This window comes from Leptodactylus fuscus, chromosome 6 (assembly GCF_031893055.1).
Source record: "Leptodactylus fuscus isolate aLepFus1 chromosome 6, aLepFus1.hap2, whole genome shotgun sequence".
NCBI classification, from domain to species: Eukaryota; Metazoa; Chordata; class Amphibia; order Anura; family Leptodactylidae; genus Leptodactylus; species Leptodactylus fuscus.
Window position 1 is genome coordinate 165134561 of NC_134270.1, and position 15102 is coordinate 165149662.

The 15102-nt window shown below is 44.2% G+C and overlaps 1 protein-coding gene across 1 annotated transcript in view; it reads left to right on the plus strand.

Annotated features, from left to right (window-relative positions):
- Positions 1–5897: 5897 nt before the first annotated feature.
- Positions 5898–15102, plus strand: part of LOC142209001 (IgGFc-binding protein-like) — a 66212-nt gene continuing 57007 nt past the window's right edge. The window contains exon 1 of the mRNA XM_075277929.1: positions 5898–5972. The gene's annotated coding sequence lies outside the window, so the exon portion shown is untranslated. The remainder of the gene's footprint in view (positions 5973–15102) is intronic.

Consider the following 15102-nt stretch of genomic DNA (forward strand, 5'->3'; position numbering starts at 1 on the left):
TCATCTTGGTATTAACATTTAGAATGAAGGGTGATGGACACAAATGGTGGGTGCTCCATCTTCATCCATCTTCCATCTGCATCTATGAATCTATAAGTTTTTGTTCCATCACCATCGGCATCTAAGTTGGCTTAGAAATATTCTGTCTCCAATATGTAAATTTTTGGAGGACAAGGGCATATGTCTCAGGGCTTGTGCCCCTAATCTAGAAACAAGTATGGCTGATGGTGCTCCATTGATGGGTCAATGCTGTATAGGGTTATGAGCAAATATGGTATGGAAAATCCATTCTCTATACTACTCAAATTTCCAGATCTGAATATGGTCCAGAATCCAGGACTCCTTTCAAGATGCTGAGTCACTGCTTCCCTATAATGTCACTGTATACTCCTATATAATGTATACAGTATGGGATAGTTTGCAGGAAGAAATACACTCCGAGCATCTTCAGTCTCTGCAGGGAGTCCTGGTTTCCAGATTCAGTCCAGAAAATTAAGGTCTAGATTTTCCAGACTGTATTTGATCATGTGTTGGGTGCTTAAGAATTGTAAATTCTGCTAAAATGCATGGGTTGGCCATGGTTCTTAAATGCAAGAGGTTGTGCAAGGTCATGGTGCCCATGAGTATTTAGCTACAGCCATGCACACAAAAAATGCCTGGCTCAGTCAATCATATGAGGTAGGTATCTTCAGGCATCTCCTTCTTATAGAGCAGGACTAAGAAGCAGACAGTAGGGGATAGTAAGGTTGGGTATCACTCTTATTTTCCTATGCTATACTCATCATTACGTTTTCCCTGGAAAATCCCTTTCATGCTTGAAGGAAGATGGATCAATCTAGTCCAGGTCTAATATTTCCATATATTTATGTAACCACAATGGTGACCATAGTGATTTTCCATTTAAGGATATTGGGCCACGGACAACATTTATCATCTTTTCCCAGTGTAGTTGAATAATTATTATTTCTAGATGTTCAACTTCTGGGAACACGGGTTCCTGAGACCCCTTCATGAATAAAGCATTGGTGAGCACAACTGACCACCACCCCATTCACTTGTATGGGAGAGTCATAGAAGAGCAGCACCATATTAGTTGGAAGTGACTGTAGTTATAGCCATCTCCATTTTAAAAGTACAATAACTAGTATTTCTCCCAGAAAAGTCCTTCTAATCTCATGTACTATTGTAAAATGAAGAAGAGGTGATACCCACCTACTCCCGGTACCTCTTTTCTGGCATTGGGTTCCCAAATCCATTCCATGTTGGCTTGGCTTGGGCAAGAAGTGAAGCAGGAAGTGAAGCAGATGAATTTACCTCTGTGTCTAAACATTGGCCTCAGTGGTAACAGGTTGGTTACTGGTGACGTATTAATTGTGGTGTCACCATGTACCCAACATGTGGGTGCTGGCAACAGTGATTGACCACAGAGGTTGCCTGAGCTGCTTCACTCCTAGCCCAGTCCTGAAACGGACCCGGGGCCCAGTGCCAGAATGGAGAACCAGGGTTATATGAAAATCACTTCTTCTTTATTTTAATCTAATCCACCACCTGTCCGTCCTGGGATTTCAGCAGTGTTTGCAAAGTGTTCAATAGAAAGTTACCTTTGATGGTATATCCTTGTAGGCTAATATGATCATGGACTATGTGCCACTTAACTGGTTTGACTTTGGGCTACTCTTAAGAGTGTTGTCCCCTGGTTTTTATTTGTTAACCCCTATAAAGTGATCTGGTCTTCATTGCAGGAGACCACCAGGTCGCTACCTCTAGGAGGCAGCACCAGATGGTCAGACAAAAATCTAATCAAGTCTGGTCCAAAGGTCAAGGGCAGACAGTAGAAAAGTAGAGTCTTGGGAAGCCAAATGTCATACATGGAAGAACAGCATATTAGGACAGTACCAAAAAAAAAATTCAGGAACCAAGCTGTAGTCACAAAACTGAAGCTCAACCATGAATGATCAAGACACCCCCTTGCAGGAACTGGAATCCAAGGACTTTTCTTGGTCAGGAATAATTCAGAGGGCTGGATAGGTTTAAATAGAAATGAGCTGCCAGGGATTGGCTGGGCAGGGCTCACTGGTTTATTTGTTAAACCCTCAAGTAACTGGATGCGAGGACGTGCCCGACCTATAGGCTGAGCTAGGTGCATAAGCAGCAGGAGGATGGCTAGATGGAGAAATATAGACTGCACTGGAAGAAACCAATGTAAACCAGGGGGTGATGCTTGCTGGGAGTAACAGTATGATGGCGAATGTAGACCACCATCGTTACACTAGGTCATCAAAGCTTGAATGGTGGTGGAAAAACCTATAGGTCTACCTTGATAATACTCAGAGGGGGACTTGTCATTTCGGGGGCCCCCAATTCATCTCTGAGGACCCTCTTATTAAACATTTTAGGTGATGCCCCATCTTTACAGGAGCTGTCCACCTAGTTACAGGTCATAAAATCCCTCTTTATTGGCCTCCACACAGCATAATGTAGAATATTGTCCACTTAACACACCTACATGCAGTATATTTACCCTCTTAACAGGCCCCCACACTGTACAATGTCCCCTTTTATGGCCTCCAGATGGAACATGGCCCATTTTATGGCCCCTACACAATATATAGCCCTATACAATGCCTTGCCCCCCTTTTATCGCTGCTAAGTGGTGGATTATTCAAGCAGGTGATGCCAATATTGACTTATCCATCACTGCTCCTATTCAGGGTCACCTCCACTTTAGCCTCCAGGGAACACCCTACACCATGTCCAGACACTGAACAATGTCAGGACGTGATGTCCAGATACTGTTTAGTATCAGAAAGTAGTATACAGCGCCTCCTGGAGGATATAAATGGAGAAGGTCTGGACAGGAATGAGGATGGCTGAGTAAAATAATAGATGCTAGAATAATCCAATAGGTTGCAACCGATTTAAGAAAAAGAACCAAAAGACCATAATGCAACCCAGTGCTACATGACACAATTGATCTCCGGGACCCCATGCAACTGCATGGGTTGTGTTATGGTCAATCCCACCCCTAGTCAGACTGACAATTTACATCCATTGCTGACTGGTGCAGATGTCAATTCTGGCAAAATGGACTTCCAAAATTATTAAGAGTTTGGGGCCTTTTACTAATTCTGTTGCATCTGCCACCAGTGTCCACCATGTTAAGACAGGTATGTCTCATTGACTTGTGGTATGAATGGCTGGGCTTCATTAATACAAAGGCCATGGCCCCTTCACTGTTGTGGATTCCAGCGGCCGGACCCCCATGATCAAACAAGGATTGGCCAACTTGTCCTAGTGTAATGTCTTCCCTATATGTCTCTTATTGGATGTGGATTCAGTTATAATAAGATGGGGGCCACCGATATAAAGTCATGTGATGGTTTGGTGGCCAATGGAGTATGGCCAATGTCCTGTAACATTATGTACCATGGAAGACAGGTCTTCGGTCATGAAAAGTAAATGTTGCATAATGTGGCAAACAAGTAAATCTAGACTGACATACACTTGTACGCTGACTCATGTGACTTCTTGGAAAGGAATGTTCTTAATCATGGATTATGAGTTTATGCCAAGAAAAGGAGGAAACAGGGAACGATATTAATATATATAATGGGTGACCCAGAAGCTCTCAGTACTGTGACGAGGCCAAAAACGAATGAGCAAGTACTAGACAACTACAGACGTATAAACTGCAGACAAGGAACGAAGCACTGCTAAAGCAACAACCAGACTACAAGGATACACTGGGCATAATGGGGCGCAGTGTTATACAGGGATTAACCCCTTCATACTGCAGCCATTTTTTTTTCTCTTTACAAAAACCATAATTTTTTAAAATTTCTCCAACAACACAGCTATATGAGGGCTTATTTTTTGCAGGACAACCAGTACTTTACAATGTTACCATTTAATATATCATATGATGTACTGGGAAGCTGAAAAAATTCAGAATGGGTGGAATTAGAAAAAAAAATAAAAAAATTTAAGACCCTTTAGAGGACTTGAACCCTAGACAGGGTCAGATCACCAATGTAATAACATCACAATACAATTGTGTTGCAGTATATTGATAAATCCATCCACTCATATTACAGGCTGCCCACATACTGCTGGGCCTCAGCAGCCCGGATCGCATTTGACCAAGGCATCTGAAAGTGAATACATTTGCCAAAAAAAAACCAGGCAAGACTACCCAAACACAGTTTATAAAAAAATACAACCAATTTTATTAATAATGAATTCATAAAAACACAAGTAAATAAAAAAATAGAAAAAGGGAAAAAGGAGAACACATCCAAAATAATCCAGCATACAGGTAGGTGGGGTAAATGATATGAACAATCACTGTAAAAAGGGAGGGACTGAAGACATAGCGCCCGTAGTATATACAAGCACCAATATCTTATGTACAATACATAATAGTGGTCCAATAGCTAAACCATGGTAGCCAGATTGAATGTAACATTGTTACAATGTTACAAGGCTACGTAGGACACTCCTTATACAAATAGAATGCTAATACCAGATCTTACCAAGTGATGCATGGACAACGCCCCAACACGTGTTTCGCCTGATCTGGCTTCCTCAGGGGGGTATCAAGCTAGGTCAGGCAAAACATGTGTTGGGGCGTTTGCAGTTGCACTGATAAAAGTAAGCTCCCTCGTAGCCGCAAGCTGCCAGCTCTCCCGAGTAGGAAAGACGAGCCTGCGGCAAATCAATGCTGGTTCTGCAGCAGGCTCGTCCTTGCTAATCGGGAGAGCTAGCAGCTTGCTGTTACGAGGGAGCTTACTTTTTCTCATAGGAATGCATTGACCAGTGTTGATTGGCCAGTGTACAGCATTTGGCCAAACAACGCTGGTTCTGCCAGGGGCTCGTCTGTGAGGAGGCGGAGTCTAAGATCGGACGACAGCAGTCTCCATTGTGGTCCGATCTTAGACTCCGCCTCCTTACAAACAAGCCTCCAGCAGAACCAGCGTTGATTGGCCGAATGCTGTACACTGGCCAATCAATGCTGGTCAATGCATTCCTATGAGAAAAAGTCCGTTCCCTTGTGACAGCAAGCTGCCAGCTCTCCCGACTAGCAAGGACGAGCCTGCAGCAGAACCAGCATTGATTTGCTGCTTGCTTGTCCTTGCTAGTCGGGAGAGCTGGCAGCTTGCGGTTACGAGGGAGCTTACTTTTTATCAACGCAACTGCAAACGCTGTGCAGTTAAAGCGCACGGACCCCATAGACTATAATGGGGTCCATGTGCTTTAACTGCACAGCGCTCCTCCTAAACACTCTCCTCCTGCTACTCGTGGACTTGGTGACTCTCCTTTAATCGAATAGTGCTTTCCCCTGAAATGAGCATTTTTTCCCATAGACTATAATGGGACTCGATATTCAATCGAGTAGTCAAATATTGAGGCTCTACTCGAAACGAATCTCGAATCTCAAATATTTCACTGTTCGCTCATCTCTAATTATTAATAAACTTTGTTATATTTTTCATAAATTGTGTTTGGGTAGTCTTGCCTGTTTTTTTTGGCAAATGTATTCACTTTCTTAGTGTCTACCTCCATTTTGTATGCCCTATGTTTATATTTGTGTATTTCAAGGGATCTGAAAGGTTAATGATGACGATCAGAATGGAGACTGATCATGGGCATGGCTTCTTTTTAATACAGCCGAGTTCTGCTGCTATGGGGTCCACCTAGCTCCATGGGTTAAAAGAACGAAAAGGAATAAGTCCATCATGTCCAGCCCATCAGGACCTGAACTAGATAAATCACAATGTCGGATGCTTCTTGTCACTTAAAGCGAACCTGTCATTTTATTTAACTGTTCAGGATAAGTTGCTATATGTGCATGTATCCATCCATTTTATAACTCATATTCTATATTCTTTAGCAGTTCTCCCTTTGCATGGTGTGTCTGGAGTCTTCATTCCCTGTGAGCTGTGGTGGAGACTAGCCGCCATACACGGCACACAGTAAGTACAGGAGAATCTGCTCTATAACTGTTTCTCTCACTTAAGAACTCAACTAAGACCATGCAGGACATAAATAGAGAAGTCCTGACCTGTAATGATGTGAGGAAAGTGCTTTGGATCTGTTAAAATGCTTCTATTCAGTTCCATCATCAGCCTAAGCTTTTCTTTTCTCCTCCAATGTCCTGCACTTCCTCGCTCTTCCCTCTCCTTTCTATGGACTTTTATAGCGAAGAGCCAGTGGCGTAACTACCGCCATAGCAGCAGAGGCAGCTGCCACAGGGCCTGGGACATTAGGGGCCCGGTGACAGCCGCTACCTCTGCTATCATTATACTTTTTGGGTCTTTTCGAATCCCTGAGTATAATGATCGGCGGACTGGGAAAGGTAAGAAACATAAAAAACACTGTTACTTACCTCTCCATGATCCTGCCAGGTCTCCTTCCTTGTTGTCTGACGTCACATGAACCTGGCCTGCGTCTCGGGTCATGTGATGTCCGACGTCATTGCAGAAGGACGGCAGCAGAGAAGACAGCGTAGGAGCCGGGGACAGGTAAGAAACAGTAGTTTTTCTGTTTTTATTCCCCCGGGTCTCCGATTATTATACTCTGGGGTCTGAAAAGGGGCCACTATGGGAGATAATGCTGTGTGAGATAATGCTGTGTGCAGGAGCCACTATGGGGGATAATACTGTGTGCAGAGACCACTATGGGGGATAATACTGTGTGCAGGGGCCACTATAGGGGATAATACTGTGTGCAGGAGCCACTATGTGGCATAATCCTGTGTGCAGGGGGCACTATGGGGCATAATACTGTGTGCAGGGGTCACTATGGGGGATAATACTGTGTGCAGGGGCCACTATGGGGGATAATACTGTGTGCAGAGACCACTATGGGGGATAATACTGTGTGCAGGGGCCACTATAGGGGATAATACTGTGTGCAGGAGCCACTATGGGGCATAATCCTGTGTGCAGGGGCCACTATGGGGCATAATCCTGTGTGCAGGGGCCACTATGGGGGATAATACTGTGTGCAGAGACCACTATGGGGGATAATACTGTGTGCAGGGGCCACTATAGGGGATAATACTGTGTGCAGGAGCCACTATGGGGCATAATCCTGTGTGCAGGGGCCACTATGGGGCATAATACTGTGTGCAGGGGTCACTATGGGGGATAATACTGTGTGCAGGGGCCACTATAGGGGATAATACTGTGTGCAGGAGCCACTATGGGGCATAATCCTGTGTGCAGGGGCCACTATGGGGGATAATAGAACGCGCTGGAATGCGTAGGAGGGGGGCGGTCGAGGTCTTCGGCGTCGGTGTCGGTCGGGGGGGGGGGAGGGGCCCACTGCGACGAGCCTTGTGTCAGTCTCAATACTTGACACATATCATTCTGTTACTTAAAGGGTTTTTTCCTTGAGAATATCCATATAAAAAATGGGAGCAAGTTAAATTTTATTGTAAATATTTTTAGAGATGTTTTCTAACCTTCTTAGTGGCGACATCTTTTGTCTTGATCGGTTGCCAATAGATAGGATGAACATGAAAGAAGGAACTTATCAGACACCCCAGCCATGATGTCCATATTGTGGATGAATTGTCAGACGGGGACACTACATACATGAAAAGCTAGACTAGTCACCATAAGGGAATTATTGCTGATCATCTGACCATAGAAAGTTCCTGTATAGGGTTGAGCCGATCTTGAGATTTCAGAATCGATTTTAAAATCCGATTTCCGATCATTTTCCAGCCGATCCCGATCGTGAAATTTGCTCGATCGCCGATCGAGATCCCGATCTTTCTGATTGTTCAACCCTATTCCCGTATTCATGGTTGTATCCAGATGGTTAGAGAAAATCTTTACTAAAATGTTTAACTTTTAATTGTCTACAGATTTAATTATCCCTTTAATACAATCAGAAATTATTTCCATTCTTCGGGAAAATTCTAAAAATTTATTTAAAAAATTTGCACAAATAATAAATTTGTAACAATGTAACAAATAGAAATAAGCAAACTGCTGGAATCTTTACAAAATTTGAAAAATCTCGAATCTGGCCAACGTGAAATTTATTTGGGGATTATTATTATACTCTAGGGTGTCGTCAGATCTCAGAGTATAATAATCGGAGTCCCAGGGCAGGTGTAGAAGAATAACCCGTCACCTCCTCACCTTCTTTGTTGGGCTCTCTTGTGGCATCTTGAGCATGTTTTTCCCTGTTTACTTCAATTTACTCACCACAACCGAACGTTCCAAGATGTCAGTGTCTGAAAATAATAGTTTTTTCTTTTTAACCTTCTTTTGTCCGCTCCAATTCATTAATATTCTTGATTTAATCACCTCCTATTGACCCTGTGGCCCCAATAGTAGGAGCAGTGTTTAGTGACAGCAGATAAGTCGGGACGTATTGGGAAACAAATTACCTGTCAGTTCCATTAATTATTTGGCTCCTGGGTTATTACATCTCATTACTCCGCGTTCCGCCTAGCAGCGGTCGGACGAGTTTGGAAAAGACAAGTGTTCTCTCTGGTGGCAGGAGTCCAGACTGCATGCTGGGTCTCGCTTCCTGCTTGTCAGTGACTGTTATAAAACCTGCTGCTCTGATCTGAAGAACATCGGAATTATTATTGTCATATTATAAATCAAAGATATACAGGAGAAAACATAAAAATAGAAATAATTTGATCACTATGGTAACTGCGTTCGGGTGTAAAATGCATATTTTAGGCACACAATGGTAGAAACTTAGAGAGGAAGTCTAAAACTACACCAGGTTTATCACAGTGACTGAAGCTGGATGATAATTCTGACGTATCTTTACACTGTCTTGTCTAAGTTTATATCGCCTTTCAGTTGGCTTACTTTGTGCGACACTATTTTGGCGCATTTCTTGCTCACCGTGGTGCATTTAAGCCACACCCCTTTTAATGAGAATGCCCACCCACATGTCAAGCAAAGATACACAAAGTTTATACCATGATCCAATGCCAATGCCACTTATAGTTTTTGCCCATTTTTTCTGACTTTCTTTGGCATGGGGACATGGTTTAGATCAGCGGTTCTCAACCTGTGGGTCACAGCCAGCTCCTGCTTTAACGCTGTGCTGCGGCTTCTGTATGTGTAGCCACGATGTGATGATGTAACATCGCGGCTACAACTATATGAGTGAGCGAGACTGAGTGGGCGGCGGGGGAGTGTTGGAAGGTGAGTGTGTTTTTTTTTTCGTTTTAAACATTAAGGTGGAATATAATGAAGGGGCAGATGAAGGGGGGGATGGCATGACACTGGGGCAGATGAAGGGGGGGATGGCATGACACTGGGGCAGATGAAGGGGGGAGACAGCATGACACTGGGGACAGAGATGGAGGGACATGAAACTGTGGGCAGATGAAGGGGGGGATGGCATGACACTGGGGACAGAGATGGAGGGACATGAAACTGTGGGCAGATGAAGGGGGGGCGACATGACACTGGGGGCAGAGATGGAGGGACAGGAAACTGTGGGCAGATGAAGGGCGGGGACGGCATGACACTGGGGGAAGAGATGGAGGGACATGAAGCTCTGGGTAGAGATGGGGGAACATGAAACCAGGGAACAGATGGGGACATGAAACTGGGGGAAGAGATGGGGGACTTGAAACTGTGGGCAGATGAAGGGGGGGGCGGCATGACACTGGGGGCAGAGATGGAGGGACATGAAGCTCTGGGCAGAGATGGGGGACATGAAACTGGGGAAGAGATGGGGGACATGAAACTGGGGGCAGATGAAGAGGTTATATGAAACTGGGGAAGAGATAGCGGGGGGACATATAATGTACGGGTGACTGTAGGAGGATTATACTGTGTGGGAGCGCATGAAATGGAAATGGCCTCAACGATGTGTGTTCCAATTGAGCCAAAGAAATTCAACTAATACATGATATTAAATTAGGCCTTATACAGACGACAGTGCTGGTTTCCACAGACAGAATGTCCATGAAAAATGGCCGTGCGTGTCCGTGCAGGTGTAAAGATGGCGAATAGTCACATGGTGAATAATGACCATGGGAAGGCAGTGTTTGAAACATTGGTCACATGACCATTATAGAACCCATGAATGTCAATGAATCTATTCACATGGCGCTGTCAATGTCCTTTTTTATGGCTAAACTCAGAGTTTGTGTCCATTTCTTACCATCTGTTTTTCCATAGACATATATGTCACTTTCACATTGCCGGAACTTCGGCTGTGTTTGCCTTAGGCTGGGGTCCCATGTTGCGAAACACAGCTTTTTTTTGTTTTTGCAGGTTTTGCTGTGTTTTTTTTTTTTTTAACCAAAGCCAAGAATGGATTGAGCAGAAGGTAGAACTTCCTATAAATATCCCATTCTTTTTGTAGCCATTCTTGGCTTTGCCTCAAAAAAACCAAAAAAAACCGCAACAAAATCTGTAACAAAAAAGTTGTGTTTAGAGATGAGCAGGTAGTGAAATACTCGATATTCGTTTCGAGTAGCCCCTCAATATTGGACTATTCGACCGAATATCGAATCCCATTATAGTCTATGGAGAAAAAATGCTCATTTCAGGGGAAACCCAAATTCAACTAAGGAGAGTCACCGAGTCCACATTGACACCCCAGGAAGTGATTCCAACACCTCTAGAATGACACTGGGACAGCAGGGGAAGCATGTCCGGGGGCATCTAACATGCCCAAGTCCCTCTATTACCCCACTATAACAGTCTATCAACTACACACTTTCCAAACTCAATAGAACCTCTATGAAAGTGGAAAAATACCTGGAAAACTTCTTTCCTCCACAATAGTATGCAATTCAACTCAATGGGTAATTTAACTTAAATCCGGTTTCTGGCAAAAATGTGTGATTAAAACTTCCAAACTTTATTAGAAAAATTTAAAAAGACACAGACATATAGTGATGAAATAGTGGTCTGCTATTCACCCTATTAATTTTTTTGCCCCTATCTTCGTATATATAGAGACCTATGGGTAAATACGCCTTAACATGTCCTCCAGCGCAATGCATACGATGAAGAGACTAATAGAAGACGCTTCAGTTAAATTTCAAAAAGGCCCAGTTCACAAACAGTACAATCATGTAATCTAAGTGCTAGTTCACCCACGCCCTTACAATCCCCCACTTCTTTATGTTCAGGGCGTGTAATTTAGGGTAATCTGTTGTAGGGGCTCCTTGTGAATAGTCCTATTTGTGATGTAAACTAGACATTGAACTATTTACTGATCAATACAGCTCTATTGCACTACTGATGCCTGATCCGTCTTTATCATAAACGCAAGACAGTCTAAAAAGCTGCAAGCACTTCCTTCAATTCATTAAAGGTAATAGTGAACTGGGTCATTATAGCTCATGATAACACTAAAAGAGGTACAGCAGAGTTTAGCATAAACAATCCCTGCTGATAAGCACTCCTGCTGACAGTGAGGTGTGATAACTGGCCATTGTCTATATATGCTTAGCAACAATGTAACCCATCCCCACTATTAAGCTGAGCTCCCAGCAGAGATTGAGGCCCTTCAGGTGACTTCAGCCTCTACCTGCAGAGTTTTAGGCCCTTTAACTTAGTACAGCCTTGCACCAGCAGAGATTTTGGCCCTTGAGCTGAGTTGAGCCTTTAACCCGCAGTGTTTTATTTTTTGGCCCTTGGGCTGACTAGAGCCTTGCACCAGCATTGTTTTAGGCCCTTTGGGTGAATTGAGCCCTTATCCAGCAGAGTTTTAGTTTTTGGGGTGACCCCTAAAAAATTAGATTTCAGGCCTTTGGTCGGAGCCCTAAAATATTAATGGGGCTTTTTAACTATTTATTTGTGGTGAAGGTGGTGGTGTTGGAGAAGGAGGACGAGGAGGAGGACGAGGAACTTGTGTGCTGTCACAGACACATGGAACTGTGTCTTGTCAGTACTGTGAATGAGACGTGCTGGTTGTGGGTCCACAATATCTGCTTTCCACTCTAGTATAGGCTCCTGGTGCTCGGGCCTCGTCAGCACTACACCCTGCACCCTGCTTGATGTTGTGGCACTGCTGGCTGCCCCTTTCCAGTATATAATTGGAGTCGAGCTACTGCGGCCTGGATTTCTTCATCCTCGCCCCCTTGTGCTACTGACGAGGGGCACTGTTGGGAGCCCCTTTCCAGTACCTGGACTGTGGACTGAATCCCCAGCTGGATTTCCTCGTCCCCGTCCTCGTACCCTTGTGCTACTGACGAGGGGCACTGCTGACAGCCCCTCTCCAGTACCTGGACTGTGGACTGGATCCCCAGTTGAATTTCCACATCCACGTCCTCACCCCCCGTCCCTTGATGCTACCCTGACGCATCTTTGGCAGGTTCACTGTATGTGTACACTCTTCCTGCAGTGCACCTCTGAAAACAGCTGTTGTTTTTCACTTTTCCTGCCTAGCATAAGCTAAACTTTCTCCCTCACCCTGCTCACAATGTCTTTCCCTAGCTCTCCAAACTGCATCTGAGACAAATATGGCTGATACTATTCTTATAATTCCGAGGTCACCTGATTTCGATGACTTTTTCCTTATTTTTTTTTTATGTCTCCGTTTTCCTCCTTCCTGTCCCACCTCCCCTGCACAATTATTGGTGCAAAAAAAGCGCCAGGGAAGGTGGGAGGGGATACGAATTTTTACTACGTTTACCGCATGGTATTCAATTAGAATCTAATATCTCGAATACCTTAATATTCAATCGAATAAACGGTATTCGCTCATCTGTAGTTGTGTTTCCACAACTATGGCTATGGGTAGATGGATGGGAGCTGGTTTAATGACACACTTTTTGTGTGTATGTGTGTTCGGAAAATGGACCACATTGTACTGAATCACTTCTATGCAGCAAAAACTCAATTAAAAATAATAAAAAAAAGTTATAGTAGTGCATAGGTTTGTTTTGTTGGTACAGAAAATGGGCAAATCTTACTGTACCACTCCGAGAGAAAAAAATAAATGAAATAGACAATATGGTTTTTATAACTTATGTAGGTTTTTGACACTTGAGAAGGGAAAAATTAGCGAAATAACGCCAGATACAGGCAAACAGAGTGTTAAGTGGAGTGAGTAAATTGTCTATTCTTGGTCTTGGACACAGTAAAGACGGACTATGAATATTTTGTCTCTGAGAACTAAGATTGAAGTTGATGCAACTGCTGCAGCACAGTAGCCCTGATGCATTACCTCACTGACATAGACAACCTGTGCTGCTGATCTAAGAGTGTGACAGATGGATATACAAAGTGACACAGTAAAATCAAAGTCTCCTCCACCAGACCCATGTACAATTCCCTTCCCCAGAACCTAATGAATGCTGTTATAAATGTCCCTTGCATGCGAAATTATAGAGGTTGCAGGGGCCGCTGTGGGGCATAACAGACAGTGGCCCCTGCAACCTCTATTTTGCCCACAGTTGCCCACCCATTCTTTATTATGCCTCACAGTTGCCCAATCAACTTCTATTATTCCCCATAGTCGCTCACACATGAACTATTATTATACTCTGGGGTCTTTTCAGAGGTGTGGTGACGAAACATAAAAAACACTTTTACTAATTCACCTCTTCTGCAACGGGTGTTACTCCTGGCAGGCTTCAGGCCTTTATAATAATGTCCCAGACGTCACATGGACTGTCCACGTGATGTCTGGGAGATTACCATAGAGGCCTGAAGCCTGCTAGGAGTAACACTGGATCCAAGGAGAGGTGAGTAACAGTGTTTTTTATGATTCTTCACCTCCCCTGAGTCTCCAATTATCATAAGTGGGGGTCTGAAAAGACCCCAGAGTATAATAATAGTGGTAGTACTTGAGGTTCACAGACCAGCTCTTGCTCACAGAAGGGCAAATGAGGAGCGGCCATGAGCAGGACTGGGGATAGGTATGGGGATAGGCCGCTATCTGCTGGGGATACTCCGGCAGGTAGTGGCCTATTGTAAAAAAAAACTAAGTATTCTCACTCACCTACCTTCAATCCCTTGATGGAGCTGCTGCTGCCTCCTCTGCACCCGGCCGCACATAAGACGTCAGCATCTCAGCACAGGAGGCATGATTATGTCTTAGCATCGCCGCCTGCACTGAGATACAGAGGTCTAAGACAGCCCAGTACAGGGCCGCTCAGTTTTGTTTTCAGAGTGGCCTGTCTTAGGCTAGTGTAGGACAAAAAAGTTTAAAATAATGTTAATATTGCCACCCCTGCAATAGTGCCGCCTGAGGCAACTACCTCATTCCACCTCATTAGTGGTGCTACCCTGCCAGAACCCCCGCAAAGTATTATCTGTGTATTATTTCCTATATATCCTATTCTGACTTTCTTCAGTTTATGCAAATCACAATGCAAAAGATTTATTTAAACCCAAAGTTGTTATTGTTTCAAACCTCATTCATTATGGACTGGTTCACTCATCTCTAGTCACCCAGCATCAGTGTGCTATTGTTCTGATCCTCAGGTGCCCGCAAGGCACATTGACACTTGGGGTACAGGACAATGATATGCTGACACTTGGGGTACAGGACAATGACACACTGACACTTGGGGTACAGGACAATGGCACACTGACACTTGGGGTACAGGAGGATGACACACTGACACTTGGGGTACAGGAGGATGACATACTGACACTTGGGGTACAGGAGGATGACATACTGACACTTGGGGTACAGGACAATGACACTCTGACACTTGGGGTACAATACAATGATATGCTGACACTTGGGGTGCAGGACAATGACACACTGACACTTGGGGTACAGGACAATGACACACTGACACTTGGGGTACAGGAGGATGACATACTGATACTTGGGGTATAGGAGGATGACATACTGACACTTGGGGTACAGGAGGATGACATACTGACACTTGGGGTACAGGAGGAGGACACACTGACACTTGGGGTATAGGAGGATGACACACTGACACTTGAGGTACAGGAGGATGACATACTGACACTTGGGGTACAGGAGGATGACATACTGACACTTGGGGTACAGGAGGATGACATACTGACACTTGGGGTACAGGAGGATGACATACTGACACTTGGGGTACAGGAGGATGACATACTGACACTTGGGGTACAGGAGGATGACATACTGACACTTGGGGTACAG